Below are 15,543 nucleotides of genomic sequence, written 5' to 3' on the forward strand. Positions count from 1 at the left end.
ACACCCCCTCCAGCATTTGTTATTTGTGGACTTATTCATGATGGTCATTCTGACTGGTGTGAGGTGGTATCTTGTGGTAGTTTTGATTTGCCTTTCTCTTATAATCAGTGATGTTGAGCCTTTTTTTCATGTGCTTGTTGGACATCTGTATATCTTCCTTGGAGAAATATCTATTCAGGTCTTTTGCCCATTTTTCAATTGGGTCATTGGCTTTTTTTGCTGTTGAGTTGCATAAGCTGTTGGTATGTTTTAGAGATCAAGCCCTTGTCAGTTGCATCATTTGAAATTATTTTCTCCCATTCTGTAAGTTGTCTTTTTGTTTTATTTAATGGTTTCCTTTGCTGTGCACAAGTTTGTCAGTTTGATAAGGTCCCATTGGTTTATTTTTGCTTTTCTTTCTGTTGTTTTGGGAGACTGACCTGAGAAAACATTTATCAGGTTGATGTCAGAGACTGTTTTGCCTAAGTTCTCTTCCAGGAGTTTGATGGTGTCTTGTCTTAACATTTAAGTCTTTCAGCCATTTTGAGTTTATTTTTGTGCATGATGTGAGGGTGTGTTCTAGTTTCATTGATCTGCACATAGCTGTCCAGGTTTCCCATCAATACTTGCTGCAAGGACTGTCTTTTTCTGATTTTATGTTCTTGCCTCCTTTGTCACAGATCAATTGACCAGCATATGGAGGTTCCCATGGTAGGGGTCTAATCAGAGTTGTAGCCGCTGGCCTATGCCAGAGCCACAGCAACACGGGATCCAAGCCACGTCTGCAACGTACCCCACATCTCATGGCAATGCCAGATCCTTACCCACTTAGCAGGACTAGGGAATCAAACCTGCAACCTCATGGTTCCTAGTCAGATTCGTTAACCACTGCACCACAAAGGGAACTCCCTTGGGGTGCAATTTTAAAAGGTATTGTATGTTTGTATTCCTTATCTAATATTTCATTGTTAGTATATAGAAATATGACTGATTTCTGAATGTTAATCTTATATGCTGCTACAATGCTGAATTTATTAATCAGTTCAAGTAGTTTTTGGGTTGAGTCCTCAGGGTTTTCTATATATAGTATCATGTCATCTGCATAGAGTGACAGTTTTACAGCTTCTCTTCCTATTTGGATGCCTTTTATTTCTTTTGTTTGTCTAATTGCTGTGGCTAGGACTTCCAATACTATGTTGAATAACAGTGGTGAGAGTGGGCATCCTTGTCTTGTTCCAGATTTTAGTGGAAAGTCTTTCAGCTTTTCTCCAATGAGTATTGTATTTGCTGTGAGTTTGTCATAAATGGCTTTGATTATGTTAAGGTATGTTCCCTCTATACCCACTTTGGTAAGAGTTTTGGTCATGAATGGATGTTGGACTTTGTCAAATGCTTTTTCTGCATCTATTGAGATGATCATGTTGTTTTTGACTTTTCTTTTATTAATGTGGCATATGACGTTGATTGATTTGTGTGTGTCCAACCATCCTTGTGAACCTGGGATGAATCCCACCTGGTTGTGGTGTATGATCTTTTTTATATGTTGTTGGATTCAGTTGGCTAAAATTTGGTGAGAATTTTTTGTCTATATTCATCAGAGATATTGGCCCATAGTTTTCTTTTTTGGTGTTATCTTTGTCTGATATTGGAATTAGGGTGATGGTGGCATCATAGAATGTCTTTGAGAGTGTTCCTTCTTCTTAAGCCTTTTGAAAAAGTTTAAGGAGTATGGGTATAAGTTCCTATTTGTATGTTTTGTAGAATTCACAAAAGTTCCTCTTGTCCTGAACTTTTATTTGTAGGGAGTGTTTTTATGACATATCAATTTCTTTTCTAGTGATTGGTCTGTTCATTTGATCTATTTCTTCTTGATTCAGTTTTGGCTGGCTTTAAGTCTCTAGAAAGTTGTCCATTTCTTCTAGGTTGTCATATTTGTTGGCATAAAATTGTTCATAGTATTCTCTCATGGTTTTTTGTGTTTCTGTAATATCTGTTTTGATTTCTCCTTTTTCATTTCTTATTTTATTTATTTGTGTCTTTTCTCTCCTCTTCTTGGTGAGTCTAGCCAGAGGTTTGTCAATTTTGTTTACCTTTTCAAAGAACCAGCTCTTGGTTTGAGTGATTTTGTCTATTGTTTCTTGAATCTCTATTTTACTGATTTCCTTGTTAATCTTTATGATTTCCTTCCTTCTGCTGACTTTCAGTTTTGTTTGTTCTTTAATTCATTTAGGTGGTGGGTTAAGTCACTGATTTGAGATTTTTCTTCTCTTTTGAGGAAGGCCTGTATTGCTATGAATTTCCCCTTGAGCCCTGCTTTTGCAGCATCCCATAGATTTTGAGTTGTTGTGTGTTCATTATCATTTGTCTCCAAGTAATTTTTCATTTCCTTCTTGATTTTCTCATTGAACCATTGGTTATTTAGTAGCATGTTGTTTAGTCTCCATGTTGTGTTTTTTTTTCTCATTTCTTTTCCTGTGGTTGATTTCTAGTTTCATGGTATTGTGGTCAGATAAGATACTTGAAATAATTTCTACTCTTAAATTTGTTGAGGTTAGCTTTGTGCTCCAGTATGTGATTGATCCTTGAGAATGTTCCCTGTGCACTTGAGAATAATGCATATTCTGCTTTTTTTGGATCTAATGTCCTGAAAATTTTGATTAGGTCAAACTTTTCTATTGTGTCATTTAGAATCTCTGTTGCCCAGTAATTTATAAATTTTCTCTCTAGAGGATCTGTCCATTGACATTAGTGGGGTGTTAAAATCTCCTACCATGATTGTATTCCCATCAATTTTTCCCTTCATGTCTGTTAGTATTTGTCATAGGTATCTGCGTGCTGCTATATTAGGGGTATATATATTGATGATTGTAATATCCTCTTCTTGAATGGATCCTTTAACCATTAAATAGTGTCCCTCCTTGCCTTTTTTGTGGCCTTCATTTTAAGTCTATTTTGTATGATATGAATATTGCAACTCCTGCTTTTCTGTCTTGTCCATTGTCATGAAATATCTTTTCCCATGCCCTCACTTTCAATCTATATGTGTCATTTGCCCTAAGGCGAGTCTCTCATAGATAGAAGATTGTAGGTTTTTGCTTTTTTATCCAGTCTACCACTCTGTGTCATTTGATTGGAGCATTCAGTCCATTGACATTTAAGGTGATTATTGATAGATTTGTATTTATTGCCATTTTAAGCCTAGTTTTCCAGTCGATTCTATGTTTCTACTTTCTTCCTGTCTTTTTTTGGTTGGATGGTTTCCATTTATTTTATGCCTGAGTGCTTTTCTTTTCAATTTTGTTGTGAACTGATATTCCATCTTGATTTGTGATTGCCCTGTTTTTTAAGTATGTTAACCCCTTCTTATATCTGCTTGCTTTGGCCTGATAGTCATATAGGCTCAAACACATCATTAAAATTTTTTTTTAAAAATTTAAAAAAGAATCTGTATTTTGTTATTTTCCCTTCCCATATTGTATGATTTTGTTGTCTATTAAAAATGTTTTTAAACATTTTCATGTTTAGATCTGTATGCTGGCTTATTTGAGTGATTGCTTTCCAATTGTGGTTTCCTCCATTCTATTTCTTCTTACTTTCTTCTTTTATTTAGAGGAGCTCTTTTAGAAAGGGTTTACTATTGCTGTACTCTTTTAGCTTTTTTTTTTTTGCTGGAGAAATTCTTTGTTTCCCCTTCTATTTTAAATTATATTCCTGCTGGATAGAATATTCTAAGTTGCAAATTTTTTCCTTTCAGCACTTTAAATATATCTTGCCACTCCTTTCTGGCCTGCAGTGTTTCTGTAGAGAAATCTGCTGATAGGCTATGGGGGTTCTTTTATAATTAACACTTTGATTTGCTCCTGCGGCCTTTAGACTCCTCTCTTTACCTTTAACTTTTGCCATTTTTATTATAATATGTCTTTGTGTGGGCCTGTTTGGGTTCAACTTGTTTGGGCCTCTCTGTGCTTCTTGTGTCTTGATGTCAGATTCCTTTAGATTTGGCAAGTTTTCAGACATAATTTCTTCAAATATATTTTCAATCCCCTTTTCTTTTTGTTTTCCTCCTGGAATTCCTGTTATGTGTAGATTGGCCTGCTTTATATTACCCCATAGATCTCATATTGCTTTCATGTTTTTTCATTTGTTCTTCTGTTTCCTGTCCTGATTAGGTGATTTCCTAATCATCATTAATTTGTTCCTCTGCATTATTCATTCTGCTTTTTAATGACTTTAGCTCAGTTTGTATCTTTCCAAATGAGTTTTATAGCTTTTCTTGGCTCTCCCTTATATTTTCTAGTTCCTTTCCAAGGGAATCTGCATTATTGTTTGGGTCTTCTTTTAATTCCTTGATATTCAGCCTTAATTCTTTCAGTATTTTCACTATCTCCCTTTTGAACACAATGTCTGCCAGAGTGAAGCGGTCTGTTTCATTGTTGACTGCTTTATGTGAATTCTCCTTTTCCTTTAACTGGGAGTCGTTTCTGAGCTTCGTCATTTTGCTTATGTTTTTCTTTTTCTGTGAGTTTGGGGAAGCCAAACTGTAGTCTTTTAAGCCTACTTCTAGGCAAGTCCACCCTTTGACTTTTTTTGGTGGGGTTACTATTTGTTTTTGGTGTGTGAGTTTGAATATTTGGTGTCTCTTTCTTCAGTGTGAGCAGGCTTTTATCTCCCAGGTGCTCAGTGTGTTTTCTGTAAGGAGAAGGCAATGGATACGGCCAGCAGTTGGTGTCCGGTCACTGGGCTCTCAACAGCAGCAAGGACCTGCAGGAAGGTGGCACAGGCTATCTCTAGTCGTAGGGCCCTGGGAAGTGTTAATGAGTTCTAGGCAGGTCTACAAGGTGTCCAGAGCATTTGGCAGTAGCAGCAGCAGGGTGTGTGACTTCCCAGGGAAGTGAGAGCCATGATAGCTAGTGTTTGATTGAAATGACATCCTCTGAGGTGATTGGAATCACATGTGGTGCCTGTTCGGGAACCCCTAGTGGGAGTGGGCCATAACTGTCTCTAGAGTCAGGGATAACTTCGGTTGTTCGCCCCCATCACCTTCAGACCATGCAAGAAGCACCCTGTCCCATTTTGACCACACGGGGGTGCTGCACCAGCTGCTCCTAGTTGTATGGTCTTGGGAAGGAACAGTGACCAAGTGTCTGGGTGCTACCCAGAGCATTTGGCAGTGGCAGCTGCAGGTTGGTTGTGTTCCCGGCAGAGTAAGAGCAACACTGTATGGTGCTTGGTAGGCACCATGTCACACTTAGCTTCCTAATGCCCTTAAGAGGTTCCTGGCCACTGGTAGCCTATAGAAGAAGCACCCAATCTCCATATATGAGCAAGAGGCTTCTCTCCATGGGTGGCATGCACCAGAGCCGCTGGGTACACTGCAGGCTAGCAAATGGCTTCTGGCCACAGGCAGCCTGTGCTGGAGATGCCTGGTCCATCATGGGCTAGCAAGCACCTTCTGGTTGTGGGCAGGCTATGCTGGAGAGGTCTGATCCACAGAGGGCTAGCAAATAGCTTCTGTTGGCGGAAGGGCTGAGGCAGTGCTGCCCCTCCCTCTGTGCGCCCACAGGCATGCATGCACGCCCAGTCACAAGGAGTTTCCTATGGCGGTCTGTACCTCCTCCTCTCATCCTCCCCAACAATGGTGCCTTGCCTCTCCTGAAGGTCTGCACCTTCTCAGGTTTTCCCTCTGCCATGGCTTTCCACTCCCCAGCCTGTATCCATACCACTGCCCTGCCTATGGCACACTACTCCTTTCCCCTTAGGCTGTCTCCACACTGCCAACCCCAGCCCTCTCTTGGTGACTGACCTCTGGAGCCTAAATCTCAGCACCCAGCCCCTACCTGAGCATCTCAGGCTGTGGTGTCTGTGCCAGTGGTTCAGATGATCTGTGGGTTTCTCACTCTGCTTTTCCATTCTCAGACCTGCTGTTGGGATTTTCTCAGTGACTTTGAGGGCCCTCTGGCTTGGCTGATCTTTCCATCAGTTCAGTGCCTTCCCAGCATGTGGGTTCTTTTTTCCTTCACAGCTCCCTCTCTGGAATGCTAGTGCAGTCCTGATTCCTTTTCTCTCTCTCTCTCTCTTTTCTTATTTTCTACCCAGTTATGTCAAAAGTTTCTTGCCCTTTTTAAAGGTTTAAGTTCTTCTACCAGCATTCGGTTGATGTTCTGTGTGAGTTGTTTTGCATGTAGATGTGTTTTTTTTGATGTGTTTGTGGGAGAGGGTGAGTGCGACCTCTTACTCCTCTGCCATCTTGCTCCACCTCCTTTGTGTATACTTTATCCTTTGAAAAAAAATATATTTTTTGCCTTTTAGGGCCACATCCATGGTATATGAAAGTTCCCAGACTAGAGATCAAATCAGAGCTGTAGTTGCTGGTCTATACCACAGCCACAGAAACTCAGGATCTGAGCCATGTCTGTAACCTACAGAACACTCATGCCATGCTGGATCCTTAACCCACTGAATGAAGCCAGGGATTGAATATGCATCCTCATGGGTACTAGTCAGATTTGATTCTGCTGAGCCAGGACAGGAACTCCCTACATATATATTCTTTATTCATTCTTTTGTTGGTGGACACAGGTTGCTTTCATATCTTGGCTATCATAAACAATGCTGCAGTGAACATTGGAGTGCATGCTTTCTTTTTCTTCAAATGCATACCCTAGAGTGGAATTGCTGGATCATATGGTAGCTTTATTTTTAGCTTTTGAGAAAACTCCATACTTGTTTTCATAGTGGCTGAACCAATTAACATCTTCATCAATAACATACTAGGTTCATTTTTCTCCACATCCTTTCCAACATTTGTTATTTGTAGACTTTTTGATGATAGATGGCCTTTCTGGCAGATGTGAGGTGATATTTCATTGTAGCTTATAGTCACATTTCTCTGATGATTAGCCATGTTGAATATCTTTTCATATGCCTGTTACCCTTCTATATGTCTTCTTTGGAAAAATGTATATTTAGGTCTTCTACTCATTTTCTGATTTTTTTGTCTTTTTAGGGCTGTACCCTCAGCATGTGGAGGTGCCCAGGCTAGGGGTCTAATTGTAGCTGTAGCTACTAGCCTATGCCACAGCCACAGCAATGGGATTTGAGCAGCATCTGTGATCTACACCACAGCTCAATGCAATGCTGGATTCTTAACCCACTGAGCAAGGCCAGGAATTGGACCAGCATTCTCATGGATACAAGTCAGATTCATTTCTGCTGAGCCAGGATGGGAACTCCTCCATTTGTTTTCAGTATTTTCTTTTGCTCTGCAAAAGCTTTATGTTTAATTAGGGCACATTTATCTATTTTTTGTTTGTTTGTTTTCTTTGCCTTAGGAGACCACTAGAAAAATATTGTTACAATGTATGTCAGAGAGTGTTATGCTTCTTTTCTTCTAGGAATTGTGTGGTTTCCAGTCTTACATAGGTCTTTAATTTGTTTTGAGTTTCTTTTTATATAGGATGTGACAAAGTGTTCTAATTTTATTCCTTCATATGTAACTTGTCAACTTTCCCAGTACAACTAATAAGTGGTATCTTTTTTCGTCCTCTTCAATTCCTTCATTAATGCCTTGTAGTTTTCCAAGACTTTTACCTCCTTAGGTAGATTTATTCGTGGTATTTCATTATTTTTATTTTGATGGTGATGGTTATTCTTCTCCTAAGTTCTCCGATAGTTTGTTTTTAGTATATAGAAAAGAAACAGATTTGTGTATGTCAAGTTTGTATCCTGCAACATTACTGAATTTGTTGACGAACTTTGGTAGTTTTTTGGTGGCATCTTTAAGATTTTACTTAGGATTTTATGCCATATGCCAACAATGACAGTTTTACTTCTTCCTTGTTAATATAGATACCTTTTATATCTTTTCACTGTCTGCTTGTTGTGGTTAGGACATTCAACACTATGTTGAATAAAAATGTCAGGAGTAGGCACTGATCTTAGAGGAAATACTTTCAGTTTTTCACTCTTATTGATTATAGAGAAAATGCTTTCAGCTTTTCACTGTTGAGGATATTGTTAGCTTTGTGTTTGTAATTTAGAACATTTATTATGTTGAGGAATATTCCCTCAGATTTGTTGGAGAGTTTTCAACATAAATGGATGTTGAACTTTGTCAAAGGTTTTTTTTCTCCATCTATTGAGATGATCGCATGATTTCTATTCTTCAGTTATTGTGGTGAGTCACATTGATTGATTTTTAGATATTGAAGGATCCTTGCATGCCTGGGATAAATCCCATTGTTCATGGTGTACTATCCTTTCAGCATATTGTTGAATTCTGTTTGCTAATATTTTATATTTTTTCATCTATAGTCATCAGTACTGCTGGCCTATAATTTAATTTTTATAGTATTTTTGCCTTGTTTGGGTGACACTTAGCTTTCAGAATGAGTTCAGAAGCATTCCTTCATCTGCAATTTTTTACTGTGTTAGGAGAAATGTAGGTGTTAGTTCTCCACTAAATGTTTAGAAATATTCACCTGTGAAGCCATCTGATCCTGAACTTTTTTTTTTTTTTTTTGTCTTTTTGCTATTTCTTGGGATGCTCCTGTGGCATATGGAAGTTCCCAGGCTAGGGGTCTAATTGGAGCTGAAGCCGCTGGCCTACACCAGGGCCACAGCAACGCTGTATCTGAGCCATGTCTGCAACCTAGACCACAGCTCACAGCAACGCCGGATCGTTAACCCACTGAGCAAGGGCAGGGATCGAACCTGCAACCTCATGGTTCCTAGTCGGATTCATTAAGCACTGAGCCATGATGGGAACTCCCTGGTCCTGTACTTTTTGTTTCTCAGGAATTTCTCATTAATGACAATTGATATCTTCATATTTTATTTTCTTTTTCATATTTTTTTGTCTTTTTAGGGACGCACCCAGGGCATATAGAGGTTCCTAGGTTAGGGGTCTAATTGGAGCTGCAGCTGCTGGCCTATGCCACAGCCACAGCAATGCCAGATCTGAGCCACATCTATGACCTACACCACAGCTCATGGCAATGCCAGATCCTTGACCTGCTGTACGAGGCCAAGTATTGAACACACAACCTCATGGTTCCCAGTTGGATTTGTTTCTACTGCACCATGATGGGAACTCTGATATCATGTTTTCCATTTCTTCCTGGTTTAGTCTTGAGAAATTGTACATTTCTTGAAATTTTTTCATTTCTTCTAGACTGTTCATTTTATTAGCATGAAATTGTTGTAGTAATCTCTATGAGTCTTTGTATTTCCATGGTGTTATTTGTATCTACTTTTTCATTCTTGATTTTATTGATTTGGCTCTCTTTCTTAATCTTCATGAGTTTGTCTAGAAGTTTATAAATTTTATTTATCTTTTCAAAGAACTAGCTCTTATTTTCATTGACCTTTTATGTATACAGTCTCTAAGTCATTTTTTTTCTATTCTAATCTTTCTGATTTCTTTCCTTCTACATTCTATTGTGTTTTGTTTGTTCTTCTTTTTCAGTTCTTTTTATTTGAGTTTTTTCAGGTTTCTTTTCTTGTAGCTGACATCTAGTCTCTTAGCATTGTGGTGGGAAAAGATGATTGATATGATTTCAATTTTCTTAAATTCACTGGGACTTGCTTTGTGGCCTATCATGTGATCTATCCTGGAAAATGCTTCCTGTGCACTTGTGAAGAATATGTACTCTGCTGCTTTTGAATAGAATATTCTATACATATTCTATTAAGTCCATCTGACCTAATATGTCACATAAGGCTACTGTTTCCTGATTTATTTCTTCCTAGGTAACCTGCCAATTGATGTGTGTGGGGTGTTGAAATCCCCTACTATTATAAGGTGACTGACATTTTCTCCATTTATGTCTGTTAATATTTGCTTTACAAATATTACAAATATTTAGATGCTCCTATATTGAGTGCATATATATTTATAATTGTTATATAGCTTAGGGTTGATCCATTGATCATTGTGCAAAGTTCTTTGTCTCTTGTTACAGTCTGTTTTAAAGACTATTTTTTCTGGTGAGGGATACACAATATAAGTATCAAGATTCCAGATTTCTTTTCTTTTTACTTTTTCTTTTTTTAGACTGAGCCTGCGGCATGCAGAATTTCCTGGGCTAGGAATCAAACATGCACTACAGCAGTGATAATGCCAGATCCTTAATCCACGGAGCCACCAGGGAAATGCATATATATTTTATGCCTTTTTGTTTTGTGTATCCCTTCACTACTTATTGCAAATATAGGTGATTTTTACTAACTTTGTCTTTTAACCTTCCTACTACATACATAAGTTGTTGATTTACTGCCTTTGCTGTGTAGTTGCTTTTACTGATGAGGATTTTTTACTTGTAATTTTCATGTTTCTGATAGTGGGCTTTTCGTTGGCTTAGAGAAGCTTCTTTAACATCTCTTATAAAACTTCTTTGATGGTACAAAACTCTTTTAGCTTTTGTTCGTGTGTAAATCTTTTTTTCATTGTAATTCAATGAATTTATTACATTTATAGTTGTACAATGATCATCACAATCCAATTTCACAGGATTTCTATCCCAAAACCCAGGCACATCCCCCCACCCCCAAAACTGTCTCCTTTGGAAACCATAAGTTTTTCAAAGTCTGTGAGTCAGTATCTGTCCTGCAAAAGAGTTCATTCTGTCCTTTTTTCAGATTCCACATGTCAGCGAAAGTATTTGATGTTGGTGTCTCATTGTCTGACTGATTTCACTCAGCATGATAATTTCTAGGTCCATCCATGTTGCTAAAAATGCCGGTATTTCATTCCTTTTAATGGCTGAGTAATATTCCATTGTATGTATGTACCACAATTTCTTGATCCTCTCCTCTGTTGATGGACATTTAGGTTGTTTCCATATCTTGGCTGTTGCAAATAGTGCTGCCATGAACATTGGCGTACATGTGGCTTTGAAAGTCATGGTTTTCTCTGGATAGATGCCCAGGAGTGGGATTGCTGGATCAAATGGTAGTTCTATGTTTAGTTTTCTGAGGCATCTCCATACTGCTTTCCACAGTGGTTGCACCAGTTTACTATCCCACCAACAGTGTACTAGGGTTCCTTTTACACCCTGTATAGCAATTATTGTTTGTAGACTTTTGGATGATGGCCATTCTGGCTGGTGTAAGGTGGTACCTCATAGTGGTTTTGATTTGCCTTTCTCTAATAATGAGTGATGTTGAACATCTCTTCATGTGTTTTTTTGCCATCTGTATGTCTTCTTTGGTGAACTGTCTGTTTAATCTGCCCATTTTTTGATGGGGTTGCTTTTTTTTTTTGGTATTGAGTGGTGGGAGGTGTTTATAAATTTTGGAGATGATCCCTTGTCAGTTGATTCATTTGCAAATATTTTCTCCCATTCTGTGGGTTGTCTTTTCATCTTGTTTAGGGTTTCCTCTGCTGTGCAGAAACTTTCAAGTTTAATTAAGTCCCATTTGTTTATATTTGTTTTTACTGTCATTACTCAAAGAGGTGGTTCTGAGATGATGTCACTGTCATTTATGTCAGAGAGTGTTTGGCCTATGTTTTCCTCTAAGAGTTTTATAGTGTCTGGTCTTATATCTACGTCTTTAATCCATTTTGAGTTTATTTTTGTGTATGGTGTTAGGTAGTGTTCTAATTTCATTCTTTTCCATGTGGCTGGCCAGTATTCCCAGCACCAATTTTGAACAGGCTATCTTTTCTCCATTGTATATTCTTGCCTCCTTTGTCATAGATGAGTTGGCTGTAGGTGCGTGGGTTAAATTCTGGGCTTTCTATCCTGTTCCACTGATCTATATGTCTGTCTTTGTGCTTTGTGCATATGGTGTTGGTGATTGTTGCTTTGTAGTATATTCTGAAGTCAGGGAGGCTGATTCTTCCAGCTCCATTTTTCTTTCTCAGGATGGCTTTGGATATTCTAGGTCTTTTATGCCTCCAAACAAACTTTAAAATGTATTGTCCAAGTTCTGTGAAAAATATCCTTGGTAATTTGATAGGGATTGCATTGAGTCTGTAGATTGCCTTAGGTAGTATAGTCATTTTGAAAATATTGATTCTTCTAATAAAAGAGCATGGTATATCTTTCCAAATGTTCATGTCATCTTTGATTTCTTTCGTCAGCATCTTGTAGTTTTCAGAGTACAGGTCTTTTGTCGATTTAGGTAGGTTTACTCCTAGGTATTTTATTCTTTTGGATGCAATGGTAAATGGGATTGCTTCCTTAATTTCACATTCTGATCTTTCATTGAGAAAAATGCTGTCTATTCTGTGTATTAATTTTGTACCCTGCTACTTTGCCAAATTCCTGGATGAGCTCTAACAGTTTTCTGGTAAGTTTTTAGGATGTCATCTGCAAATAGTGACAGTTTTACTTCTTCCTTTCCAATTTGGATTTCTTTTATTTCTTTTACTTCTCTGATTGTCGTGGCTAGGACTTCCAAAACTATGTTGAAGGGTAGTGGTGAGAGCAGACATCCTTGTCTTGTTCCTGATCTCAGTGGGAATTCTTTCACTTTTCACCACTGAGAATGATGTTCGCTGTGGGTTTGTCATATATGGCCTTCATTATGTTGAGGTAGGTTCCCTCTATGCCCACTTTCTGAAGGGTTTTTTTAATCAGAAATGGGTGTTGGATTTTGTCAAAGGCTGTTTCTGCATCTATTGAGAATATTGTATGGTTTTTATTCTTCAGTTTGTTAATGTGGTGTATCACACTGATTGGTTTGCAGATATTGAAGAACTCTTGCATCCTTGGGATAAATCCCACTTGATCATGATGTACAATCCTTTTAATGGATTGTTGGATGTGGTTTGCTAGTATTGTGTTGAGGATTTTTTCATCAATGTTCATCAGTGAAATTGGCCTGTAGGTTTTTTTTTTTTTGTGTGTGGTATCTTTGTCTGGTTTTGGTATCAGGGTGATGGTGGGCTCATAGAATGAGTTTGGGAGTATCCCTTCCTCTGTAATTTTTTGAAATAGTTTCAGAAGGAGAGGTGTTAGCTCTTCTCTAAGTGTTTGATAGAATTCACCTGTGAAGCCATCTGGTCCTGGACTTTTGTTTGTTGGAAATTTTTAAATCACAGTTTCAATTTCAGTTCTTCTGATTGGTCCGTTCATCTTTTCTCTTTCATCTTGGTTTAGTCTTGGAAGATTGTACTTCTCTAAGAATTTGTCCATTTCTTCTAGGTTTCCCATTTTATTGGTGTATAGTTGCATAGAGTAGTCTCTCATGATCCTCTGTATTTCTGTGATGTCTGTTGTTACTTCTCTTTGTTCATTTCTCATTTTATTGATTTGAGTCCTCTCTTTTTTTTCTTGATAAGTCTGGCTAAGGGTTTATCAATTTTGTTGATCTTTTCAAAGAACCATCTTTTTGTTTCATTGATCTTTTCAATGGTTTTCTTCATTTCTATGTCGTTGATTTCTCCTCTGATCTTTATGATTTCTTTCTTTCTACTAACTTTAGGTCTTGTCTGTTCTTCTCTCTCGAGCTGCTTGAGATGTAAAGTTAGCTTGTTTATTTGAGCTTTTTCTTGAGGTGGGCTGGTGTTGCCATAGACTTTCCACTTAGAACTGCTTTTGCTGCATCCCATAGGTTTTGGAGTGTTGTATCTTTGTTGTCATCTGCTTCTAGGCTTTTTTAAATTCCCTCTTTGGTTTCTTCAGTGATCCATTGGTTGTTTAGTAGCATGTTGTTTAGTCTCCACGTGTTTGCGTTTTTGTTTTTGTTTTTGTTTTTCTTTTGCAGTATCTTTCTTGTTGTTGATTTCCAGTCGTATAGCAATCTGGTTGGGAAAGATGCTTGATATGACTTCAATTTTCTTAAAGTTACCGAGGTTGGATTTGTAGCCCAGGATGTGATCCATCTTAGAGAATGTTCCATGTGGCCTGGAGAAGAATGTGTATTCTGTTGCTTTTGGATGGAAAGTCCTATAATATCTATTAAGTCCATCTGGTTTAATGCTTCATTCACGGCTTGTGTTTCCTTATGGATTTTCCATCTGGATGGATGATCGGTCCATTGTTGTAAGTGGGGTGTTAAGGTCCCCCACTATGATTGTGTTATTGTTGATTTCTCCTTTTAAGGTTCTCCTTTTAAGGTTGCCTTATATATTGTGGTGAACCTATGTTGAGTGCGTAGATATTTACAATTGTTATATCTTCTTCTTGGATTGATCCTTTGGTCATTATGTAGTGTCCTTCTTTGTCCCTTAAAATAGTCTTCATTTTAAAGTCTATTTTGGCTGATATGAGTATTGCTACTCTACCCTTCTTTTGATTCCCGTTTGCATGGAATGTTTTCTTCCATCCTCTCACTTTCAATTTGCATGTGTCCCTAGAAGTGAAGTGGGTCTCTTGAAGAGAGCATCTATATGGATCCTGTTTTTGTATCCATTCAGCCAGTCTATGTCTTTTGGTTGGGGCGTTTAGTCCATTCACCTTTAAGGTAATTATTGATATGTATGTTCTTATTGCCATTTTATTAATTGCTTTGGATTTGTTTTTGTTGCTCTTTTTTCTTTCCTTCTTCTCCTGTTCTCTCCTCTTGTGGTTTGATGACTATCTTTAGTGTTGTATTTAGTTGATTTTTCTTATTTGTGTATCGATTGTAGGTTTTCGGTTTGCATTATTCTGAAGTTTTGATATAAGAGTTTCTATATATATGCGATTTTTTTAAGTTGTTGTTCTCTTCATTTCAAGTGTATCTCCAGTGTCCTGCATTTGTACCCTCCTCTTCTCATGATTTCTGACTTTGGTGGCACAGTTGTGCATGATGATTTCATATCTTTAATGTATATTTGCCTTTACCAAAGAGCCTTGTCATTTTGGTATTTTTGTTTCTGGTTGCAGCCTTTTCTTTTCTGTCTAGAGAAGTTCCTTTAGTATTTGGTGTTAAGCTGGTTTAGTGTTGTGGAATTCTCTTAGCTTTTGCTTTTATGTGAAGCTTTTGATTTCTCCTTCAAATATGAATGAGAGCCTTGCTGGGTAAAGTAATCTTGGTTGGAGGTTTTTTCCTTCCATCACGTTAACTATATCATGCCACTCCCTTCTGGCCCACAGAGTTCCTGTTGAAAACTCTGCCAATACCTTATTGGGGTTCCCTTGTATGTTATTTGTTTCTTTTCCCTAGTTGATTTCAAGATTTTCTCTTTGTCTTTAATTTTGGTCAGTTTGATTAATATGCGTCTTGGTGTATTCCTCCTTGGGTTTATTTTATACGGTCCTCGTTGTGCTTCCTGGATTTGAGTGCGTGGTTCCTTTCCCATGTTAGGGAGGTTTCCAACTATTATCTGTTTGAATATTTTTTTCTGTCCCCTTCTCTCTCTCTTCTCCTTCCGGCACCCCTATAATATGGATGTTGGTGCATTTAATATTGTCCCAGAGTTCTCTGAGGCTCTCTTCATTTGTTTTCAATCTTTATTCTCCTTTCTGTTTTGCATCTGTAATTTCCACTAATCTGTTTTCCACCTTGCTTATTCATTCTTCTGCCTCCTGTATTCTGCTGTTAGCTGCTCCTAGTGAATTTTTTATTTCTGTTATTGTATTTTGCATCCCTTCTTGTTTAAGTTTTATATCTTGTATCTCTTTGCTCAGTGTT

This window comes from Sus scrofa, chromosome 2, assembly GCF_000003025.6.
Source record: "Sus scrofa isolate TJ Tabasco breed Duroc chromosome 2, Sscrofa11.1, whole genome shotgun sequence".
In the NCBI taxonomy this organism is placed as follows: Eukaryota; Metazoa; Chordata; class Mammalia; order Artiodactyla; family Suidae; genus Sus; species Sus scrofa.